The sequence below is a fragment of the Pelobates fuscus genome, chromosome 6 (assembly GCF_036172605.1).
Source record: "Pelobates fuscus isolate aPelFus1 chromosome 6, aPelFus1.pri, whole genome shotgun sequence".
In the NCBI taxonomy this organism is placed as follows: domain Eukaryota; kingdom Metazoa; phylum Chordata; class Amphibia; order Anura; family Pelobatidae; genus Pelobates; species Pelobates fuscus.
The window spans coordinates 273547627-273558714 of record NC_086322.1 but is presented as its reverse complement, the minus strand read 5'-3'; positions in this window follow the sequence as shown (position 1 = coordinate 273558714).

Here is an 11088-nt window from a genome sequence, read left to right as displayed (position 1 = left end):
CCCTTCTTTGAATTCTCTCTAAGGTATCAATATCCTTCTGAAGATATGGTCTCCAGTACTGTGTACAGTACTCCAAGTGAGGTCTCACCAGTGTTCTGTACAATGGCATGAGCACTTCCCTCTTTCTACTGCTAAAACCTCTCCCTATACAACCAAGCATTCATCAGAAATAATCACCCCTAAATCCCTTTCCTCAGATGTTGAGGTTAGGAGTCTATCAAATATTCTGTACTCTGCCCTTGGGTTTTTACGTCCAAGATGCATTATCTTGCACTTATCCACATTAAATGTCAGTTGCCACAACTCTGACCATTTTTCTAGTTTACCTAAATCATTTGCCATTTGGCTTATCCCTCCTGGAACATCAACCCTGTTACATATCTTAGTATCATCCGCAAAAAGACACACCTTACCATCAAGACCTTCTGCAATATCACTAATAAAAATATTAAAGAGAATGGGTCCAAGTACAGATCCCTGAGGTACCCCACTGGTGACAAGCCCAAGCTTCGAATATACTCCATTGACTACAACTCTCTGTTGCCTGTCACTCAGCCACTGCCTTACCCATTCAACCATATTGGAATCCAAACTCAAAGATTGTAGTTTATTGATAAGCCTTCTATGTGCAACAGTGTCAAAAGCCTTACTGAAATCTAGGTAAGCAATGTCTACTGCACCACCCTGATCTATAATTTTAGTTACCCAATCAAAAAAATCAATAAGATTAGTTTGGCATGATCTCCCTGAAGTAAACCCATGTTGTCTCTGATCTTGATATCCATGTGGTTTTAGATGTTCAACAATCCTATCCTTTAACATGGTTTCCATCACTTTCCCCACTACTGAAGTAAGGCTTACTGGCCTATAGTTGCCCGACTCCTCCCTATTACCTTTCTTGTGAATGGGCACAACATTCGCTAACTTCCAATCTTCTGGGACTACTCCTGTTAACAATGATTGGTTTAATAAATCTGTTAATGGTTTTGCTAGTACACCACTAAGCTCTTTTAATAGCTTTGGGTGTATTCCATCAGGTCCCATTGAGGTATTTGTCTTTACTTTTGACAGTTGAAATAGAACCTCTTCCTCTGTAAACTCACGTGTAATAAATGACTCATTTATCCTTTTTCTTAACTGAGGTCCCTTTCCTTCATTTTCATCTGTAAATACCGAACAGAAATATTCATTGAGGCAGTCAGCTAGACCTTTATCCTCATCTACATACCTTCCTTCTTTTGTTTTTAATCTAATTAATCCTTGTTTTACTTTTCTTTTCTCATTTATGTATCTAAAAAAAAGTTTTGTCCCCCTTTTTTACTGACTGTGCTATTTTCTCTTCTGTGTGTGATTTGGAAGCTCTTACAACTTGCTTAGCCTCTTTCTGCCTAATCTTATAGGTCATTCTGTCTTCCTCACTCTGGGTTTTTTTTATAATTACTAAATGCCAACTTTTTTTTTTTACTATTTTGGCCACATCTGCGGAGTACCACAGTGGTTTCTTGAATTTTTTGCTTTTGCTGACAAGCCTAATGCAATTTTCTGTTGCCTTCAGTAGTGCAACTTTTAAATAATCCCATTTCTTTTGGACTCCATTTAAATTGCTCCAGTCTGATAATGACTCCTTTACACATATTCTAATTTTAGAAAAGTCTGTTTTTCTAAAGTCTAAAACTTTTGTTTTTGTGTGGTGTGACTCAGTCACTGTTCTTATATTAAACCACACTGACTGATGATCACTGGATCCTAAACTTTCACCTACAGTAATATCTGATACCAAATCTCCATTTGTTAACACTAAATCTAGTATGGCCTCTTTACGAGTTGGCTCCTCAACGACTTGTTTTAGAGACAATCCCAGTAGGGAGTTTAGAATATGTGTGCTCCTGGCACAAGTAGCTATTTTTGTTTTCCAATTCACATCAGGAAGATTAAAGTCACCCATGATGATAACTTCCCCCTTCATTGTCATTTTAGCTATTTCTTCAACTAGTAGATTATCTAACTCTTCAATTTGTCCTGGGGGCCTATAAATCACACCTACACGAGTTACTGTGTGATTACCAAATTCTAACGTAACCCAAACGGACTCTATGTTCGCCTCACTAACCTTTATTAGGCTAGATTTTATGCTTCATATACAGGGCCACCCCCTTTCTTGCCTTCCCTGTCTTTTCTATATAAAGAGTACCCTGGTATTGCTATGTCCCAGTCATTTTTCTCATTATACCATGTCTCAGTAACAGCGACTAAATCTAAACTATCAGTTGCCATTATTGCCACAAGTTCATGGATCTTATTCCCTAAACTGCGAGCATTTGTAGACATGACTCTAAGCTTATATCATTTTTTAACACACTTGCTACAGGCACCTTCTGTCCTTGTTTTGGGGGACAATTAGATTGATGTTTTATCACCCTTTTGCCCCCCCCCCTCCTAGTTTAAATACATCCTAGAAAAACCTCTGAACTGCTCACTGAGAACATTTGTTCCCTTTTGAGAAAGATGCAAACCATCTTTTTTGTACAGTTTATTTCCATTCCAAACAGAGCTACCATGAGCAATAAAGCCAAATCCTTGCTCCCGACTCCATTCACCAAGCCGCAAGTTAAAGTCCCTAATACGCATCCGCCTGTCATTCTGAGTGTTATGCACAGGCAGAACTTCAGAGAATGACAGTGTGGAAGCAACCTGCCGTATATCATTGGCAAAAACACTAAAAACTTCCTTAACCTCTGAAACCTCATTGCAAGCCAAGTAATTTGTCCCTAAATGGACAAGTACATCCAATTCCCCTTCCTGCTTTGCTTGCTTAACAATATTACAGATACGTCTCCTGTCTCTGTGAGCAGTAGCTCCGGGAAGACACCTCACAAGACCACCATTGTCCATCTCCACACCTCTTATGATGGAATCCCCCAACAACAACTGCTTTCTATTAGGCCTCAGCATAGTCTTCAAGCCTCTCTCCACAACACCACTAGCCTCAGTGCCTCTCTCCACAACACCACTAGCCTCAGTGCCTCTCTCCACAACACCACTAGCCTCAGTGCCTCTCTCCACAACACCACTAGCCTCAGTGCCTCTCTCCACAACACCACTAGCCTCAGTGCCTCTCTCCACAACACCACTAGCCTCAGTGCCTCTCTCCACAACACCACTAGCCTCAGTGCCTCTCTCCACAACACCACTAGCCTCAGTGCCTCTCTCCACAACACCACTAGCCTCAGTGCCTCTCTGCACAACACCACTAGCCTCAGTGCCTCTCTGCACAACACCACTAGCCTCAGTGCCTCTCTGCACAACACCACTAGCCTCAGTGCCTCTCTCCACAACACCACTAGCCTCAGTGCCTCTCTGCACAACACCACTAGCCTCAGTGCCTCTCTGCACAACACCACTAGCCTCAGTGCCTCTCTGCACAACACCACTAGCCTCACTGTCTGTCTCCATGACACCATTACACTCTGAAAGTGCAGAAAATGAATTATGTAGAGCAACAGACTGTGCAATATGCCTTTTATCCACAACTCTAAGTCTACCAGATCCTACAGTAATCCATCTGCCATTCCTAGAATGTCTCTGCGGCAGTGGCTTTGCAGCAGTTCCAGCCTGAGTTTGTTTACCAGATAATTTACAAATCTCAGACTTCAAAAATACAATCTCCTGACGTAAGATAGAGAACTGTCTACAGATTAGACAACAACCAAACCTCCAAAAAGTGCAAAACAAATGCATAGCAACTATTACACTGAACTAAGTCTGTCATTCCAGTGAGGTAAATAATTTAAATCAAACAAATCTGACCTTTTTATTTATCCTCCTGAATACCTCAGATTACCTCCAGTTTATCTCTAGAATATCTCCAACCACATACACTTAGAAGCAACACTCTCTAGAATATCTCCAACCACATACACTTAGAAGCAACACTCTCCAGAATATCTCCAACCACATACACTTAGAAGCAACACTCTCTAGAATATCTCCAACCACATACACTTAGAAGCAACACTCTCCAGAATATCTCCAACCACATACACTTAGAAGCAACACTCTCCAGAATATCTCCAACCACATACACTTAGAAGCAACACTCTCCAGAATATCTCCAACCACATACACTTAGAAGCAACACTCTCCAGAATATCTCCAACCACATACACTTAGAAGCAACACTCTCCAGAATATCTCCAACCACATACACTTAGAAGCAACACTCTCCAGAATATCTCCAACCACATACACTTAGAAGCAACACTCTCCAGAATATCTCCAACCACATACACTTAGAAGCAACACTCTCCAGAATATCTCCAACCACATACACTTAGAAGCAACACTCTCCAGAATATCTCCAACCACATACACTTAGAAGCAACACTCTCCAGAATATCTCCAACCACATACACTTAGAAGCAACACTCTCCAGAATATCTCCAACCACATACACTTAGAAGCAACACTCTCCAGAATATCTCCAACCACATACACTTAGAAGCAACACTCTCCAGAATATCTCCAACCACATACACTTAGAAGCAACACTCTCCAGAATATCTCCAACCACATACACTTAGAAGCAACACTCTCCAGAATATCTCCAACCACATACACTTAGAAGCAACACTCTCCAGAATATCTCCAACCACATACACTTAGGGGTAGTGAGGGTGGTGGGGGCTAGGGGTAGTGAGGCTGAGGGTGGTGGGGGCTAGGGGTGGTGAGGCTGAGGGTGGTGGGGGGGGTGAGGCTGAGGGTGGTGGGGGCTAGGGGTAGTGAGGGTGGTGGGGGCTAGGGGTAGTGAGGCTGAGGGTGGTGGGGGGGGGTGATGGTGAGGGGGGTGATGCTGAGGGTGGTGGGGGTGAGGCTGAGTGGGGTGATGCCGAGGGTGGTGGGGGCTAGGGGTGGTGGGGGGTGATGGTGAGGCTGGGGGTGGTGGGGGTGATGGTGAGGGTGGTGGGGGCTAGGGGTAGTGAGGCTGGGGGTGGTGGGGGTGATGGTGAGGGTGGTGGGGGCTAGGGGTAGTGAGGCTAAGGGTGGTGGGGGGTGATGGTGAGTGTGGTGGGGGCTAGGGGTAGTGAGGCTGAGGGTGGTGGGGGCTAGGGGTGGTGGGGGGTGATGGTGAGGGTGGTGGTGAGGCTGGGGGTGGTGGGGGTGATGGTGAGGGTGGTGGGGGCTAGGGGTAGTGAGGCTGAGGGTGGTGGGGGGTGAGGCTGGGGGTGAGACTGAGGGGGGTGATGCTGAGGGTGGTGGGGTAGTGGTGAGGGGGGTGATGCTGAAGGTGGTGGGGGTGAGGCTGAGTGGGGTGATGCTGAGGGTGGTGGGGGGTGATGCTGAGGGTGGTGGGGGGTGATGCTGAGGGTGGTGGTGATGCTGAGGGTGGTGGTGATGCTGAGGGGGGTGATGGTGAGGGTGGTGGGGGGTGAGACTGAGTTTGGTGGGGGGTGAGGCTGAGGGGGGCTGGGGTGAGACTGAGGGGGTGATGCTGAGGGTGGTGGGGGTAGTGGTGAGGGTGGTGGGGGCTAGGGGTGGTGAGGCTGAGGGTGGTGGGAGGTGAGGCTGAGGGTGGTGGTGGCTAGGGGTAGTGAGGCTGAGGGTGGTGGGAGGTGAGGCTGAGGGTCGTGGGGGGTGAGGCTGAGGGGGGCTGGGGGTGAGACTGAGGGGGGTGATGCTGAGGGTGGTGGGGGTAGTGGGGGCTAGGGGTGGTGGGGGTGAGGCTGAGGGTGGTGGGGGTAGTGGTGAGGGTGGTGATGGTGAGGGCTAGGGGTGGTGAGGCTGAGGGGGGCTGGGGGTGAGACTGAGGGGGGTGATGCTGAGGGTTGTGGGGGTGATGGGGGTGGGGGGTGGTGAGGCTGGGGGTAAGGCTGAGTGTGGTGATGGTGACTGGGGGGGGTGAGGCTGAGTGTGTTGGGGGGTGATGGGGAGGGAGAGCCTACCTTGATTTCCCTGGTGGTCCAGTGGGCTCCCTGGTGGTCCGGTGGCCACTGCTCCCGGTCTGCAGCGCAGAGCTGCAGACCGAGTAGTCTCGCGAGATTTCAGAGCGTTGCCGTGGTAACCCGCGGCAACGCTCTGATTGGCCAATTCTCGCGAGTCACATGGTCTGCAGCTCTGCACACTGCGGAGCTGCAGACCAGTGTCTGCGATGGTGGCCGGGCAGCCAGGAGGGGCCTCGCACCCGGCGGCATACCGGGCAAGCCGCCGGGCCCCCTCCTGGTGTCAGGTCCTCGGTCACTGACCGAGGACCTGACACACTCTGCCCACAGGCGGTTTAGGCGGCCGCGAGGCCCCAGCCAGTGCGAGGCCTTAGGCGGCCGCCTAAACCGCCTAATTAGAGAGCCGCCTCTGCCCATAACGTAATCCCATGTGTAACCCTAATTATAACCTTAATCCAAATCTCAATCCTACCTTTAGCAATAGTGTTAAAATGATTCCCCCTGCTGGTGTCAGCCGTGGAATTCCCTTGCTATATTCAGCAAGGGATGCCCGTGCTGACCCTAATCCTAATCTGAAACATAATCCCAATACTACAATTAATTCTAAACCTAATCTTAAACATAAACTTAATAATAAACCTGATAATAAATCTAGTACTTATGCTAAACCGAATAATAATCCTTAATTGTAATCCTTAATTTAATCTTAATCCCAAAGGTTTCCCTCTGCTGATATTAGTAAAGGGATTTTAAACTAAAACACAGTGGTATGTTGCTGCCATCTACTGGCTATTTTCAGTATTGCAGTCTCCCATCTCTTACATTGAAGACTTTATGCCCAATGCAATGCGATCTGTGCTGGGCAACTAAAAATGCCCAGCACTGATCAGAATGGCATTGGGGCATAGAGGGTGATCCTCCAGGGATTTCAGACCCTGGGGGTCTCCCAAGCACCAGATCACTTGAGAGAATGACTGTAGCTGAGCTTGATCGCTCAGCTGCAGTGTTCTTTGTGGATTTAAATGGCTACATGCAGTGCTAACTTTCAGCACTGCATGCAGCTCATCAAAAAGTCTGGGGCCACTAAAATGGCCCCAACTGACAGAGGGGACATCCAGGTTTCTAATGATACCTGGGTTTCCTAGTGTGAGTAGGGATTAAACCTTGCTCACACTGCATTGTGCTCTATGGGGATTTAAATCCCCATTTAAACAGCTGCATGCCGATCTCACTTTGAGCTCTGCATGCAGCTCAGCTGTCAGTCTGTGGACATTAAAAATGACCCCAACTGACAGAGGGGAGACCCAGGTTTCTAATGATACCTGGGTTTCCTGGTGTGAGCAGGGATTTAACCCTGCTTACACCACAATCTAGATATAGGCATTTAGAAACATAGAATGTGACGGCAGATAAGAACCATTCGGCCCATCTAGTCTGCCCAATTTTCTAAATACTTTCATTAGTCCCTGGCCTTATCTTATAGTTAGGATAGCCTTATGCCTTTCCCACGCATGCTTAAACTCCTTTACTGTGTTAACCTCTACCACTTCAGCTGGAAGGCTATTCCATGCATCCACTACCCTCTCTGTAAAGTAATACTTCCTGATATTATTTTTAAACCTTTGCCCCTCTAATTTAAGACTATGTCCTCTTGTTGTGGTAGTTTTTCTTCTTTTAAATATAGTCTCCTCCTTTGCTGTGTTGATTCCCTTTATGTATTTAAATGTTTCTATCATATCCCCCTGTCTCGTCTTTCCTCCAAGCTATACATGTTAAGATCTTTTAACCTTTCCTGGTAAGTTTTATCCTGCAATCCATGAACCAGTTTAGTAGCCCTTCTTTGAATTCTCTCTAAGGTATCAATATCCTTCTGAAGATATGGTCTCCAGTACTGTGTACAGTACTCCAAGTGAGGTCTCACCAGTGTTCTGTACAATGGCATGAGCACTTCCCTCTTTCTACTGCTAAAACCTCTCCCTATACAACCAAGCATTCATCAGAAATAATCACCCCTAAATCCCTTTCCTCAGATGTTGAGGTTAGGAGTCTATCAAATATTCTGTACTCTGCCCTTGGGTTTTTACGTCCAAGATGCATTATCTTGCACTTATCCACATTAAATGTCAGTTGCCACAACTCTGACCATTTTTCTAGTTTACCTAAATCATTTGCCATTTGGCTTATCCCTCCTGGAACATCAACCCTGTTACATATCTTAGTATCATCCGCAAAAAGACACACCTTACCATCAAGACCTTCTGCAATATCACTAATAAAAATATTAAAGAGAATGGGTCCAAGTACAGATCCCTGAGGTACCCCACTGGTGACAAGCCCAAGCTTCGAATATACTCCATTGACTACAACTCTCTGTTGCCTGTCACTCAGCCACTGCCTTACCCATTCAACCATATTGGAATCCAAACTCAAAGATTGTAGTTTATTGATAAGCCTTCTATGTGCAACAGTGTCAAAAGCCTTACTGAAATCTAGGTAAGCAATGTCTACTGCACCACCCTGATCTATAATTTTAGTTACCCAATCAAAAAAATCAATAAGATTAGTTTGGCATGATCTCCCTGAAGTAAACCCATGTTGTCTCTGATCTTGATATCCATGTGGTTTTAGATGTTCAACAATCCTATCCTTTAACATGGTTTCCATCACTTTCCCCACTACTGAAGTAAGGCTTACTGGCCTATAGTTGCCCGACTCCTCCCTATTACCTTTCTTGTGAATGGGCACAACATTCGCTAACTTCCAATCTTCTGGGACTACTCCTGTTAACAATGATTGGTTTAATAAATCTGTTAATGGTTTTGCTAGTACACCACTAAGCTCTTTTAATAGCTTTGGGTGTATTCCATCAGGTCCCATTGAGGTATTTGTCTTTACTTTTGACAGTTGAAATAGAACCTCTTCCTCTGTAAACTCACGTGTAATAAATGACTCATTTATCCTTTTTCTTAACTGAGGTCCCTTTCCTTCATTTTCATCTGTAAATACCGAACAGAAATATTCATTGAGGCAGTCAGCTAGACCTTTATCCTCATCTACATACCTTCCTTCTTTTGTTTTTAATCTAATTAATCCTTGTTTTACTTTTCTTTTCTCATTTATGTATCTAAAAAAAAGTTTTGTCCCCCTTTTTTACTGACTGTGCTATTTTCTCTTCTGTGTGTGATTTGGAAGCTCTTACAACTTGCTTAGCCTCTTTCTGCCTAATCTTATAGGTCATTCTGTCTTCCTCACTCTGGGTTTTTTTTATAATTACTAAATGCTAACTTTTTTTTTTTACTATTTTGGCCACATCTGCGGAGTACCACAGTGGTTTCTTGAATTTTTTGCTTTTGCTGACAAGCCTAATGCAATTTTCTGTTGCCTTCAGTAGTGCAACTTTTAAATAATCCCATTTCTTTTGGACTCCATTTAAATTGCTCCAGTCTGATAATGACTCCTTTACACATATTCTAATTTTAGAAAAGTCTGTTTTTCTAAAGTCTAAAACTTTTGTTTTTGTGTGGTGTGACTCAGTCACTGTTCTTATATTAAACCACACTGACTGATGATCACTGGATCCTAAACTTTCACCTACAGTAATATCTGATACCAAATCTCCATTTGTTAACACTAAATCTAGTATGGCCTCTTTACGAGTTGGCTCCTCAACGACTTGTTTTAGAGACAATCCCAGTAGGGAGTTTAGAATATGTGTGCTCCTGGCACAAGTAGCTATTTTTGTTTTCCAATTCACATCAGGAAGATTAAAGTCACCCATGATGATAACTTCCCCCTTCATTGTCATTTTAGCTATTTCTTCAACTAGTAGATTATCTAACTCTTCAATTTGTCCTGGGGGCCTATAAATCACACCTACACGAGTTACTGTGTGATTACCAAATTCTAACGTAACCCAAACGGACTCTATGTTCGCCTCACTAACCTTTATTAGGCTAGATTTTATGCTTCATATACAGGGCCACCCCCTTTCTTGCCTTCCCTGTCTTTTCTATATAAAGAGTACCCTGGTATTGCTATGTCCCAGTCATTTTTCTCATTATACCATGTCTCAGTAACAGCGACTAAATCTAAACTATCAGTTGCCATTATTGCCACAAGTTCATGGATCTTATTCCCTAAACTGCGAGCATTTGTAGACATGACTCTAAGCTTATATCATTTTTTAACACACTTGCTACAGGCACCTTCTGTCCTTGTTTTGGGGGACAATTAGATTGATGTTTTATCACCCTTTTGCCCCCCCCCCTCCTAGTTTAAATACATCCTAGAAAAACCTCTGAACTGCTCACTGAGAACATTTGTTCCCTTTTGAGAAAGATGCAAACCATCTTTTTTGTACAGTTTATTTCCATTCCAAACAGAGCTACCATGAGCAATAAAGCCAAATCCTTGCTCCCGACTCCATTCACCAAGCCGCAAGTTAAAGTCCCTAATACGCATCCGCCTGTCATTCTGAGTGTTATGCACAGGCAGAACTTCAGAGAATGACAGTGTGGAAGCAACCTGCCGTATATCATTGGCAAAAACACTAAAAACTTCCTTAACCTCTGAAACCTCATTGCAAGCCAAGTAATTTGTCCCTAAATGGACAAGTACATCCAATTCCCCTTCCTGCTTTGCTTGCTTAACAATATTACAGATACGTCTCCTGTCTCTGTGAGCAGTAGCTCCGGGAAGACACCTCACAAGACCACCATTGTCCATCTCCACACCTCTTATGATGGAATCCCCCAACAACAACTGCTTTCTATTAGGCCTCAGCATAGTCTTCAAGCCTCTCTCCACAACACCACTAGCCTCAGTGCCTCTCTCCACAACACCACTAGCCTCAGTGCCTCTCTCCACAACACCACTAGCCTCAGTGCCTCTCTCCACAACACCACTAGCCTCAGTGCCTCTCTCCACAACACCACTAGCCTCAGTGCCTCTCTCCACAACACCACTAGCCTCAGTGCCTCTCTCCACAACACCACTAGCCTCAGTGCCTCTCTCCACAACACCACTAGCCTCAGTGCCTCTCTCCACAACACCACTAGCCTCAGTGCCTCTCTGCACAACACCACTAGCCTCAGTGCCTCTCTGCACAACACCACTAGCCTCAGTGCCTCTCTGCACAACACCACTAGCCTCA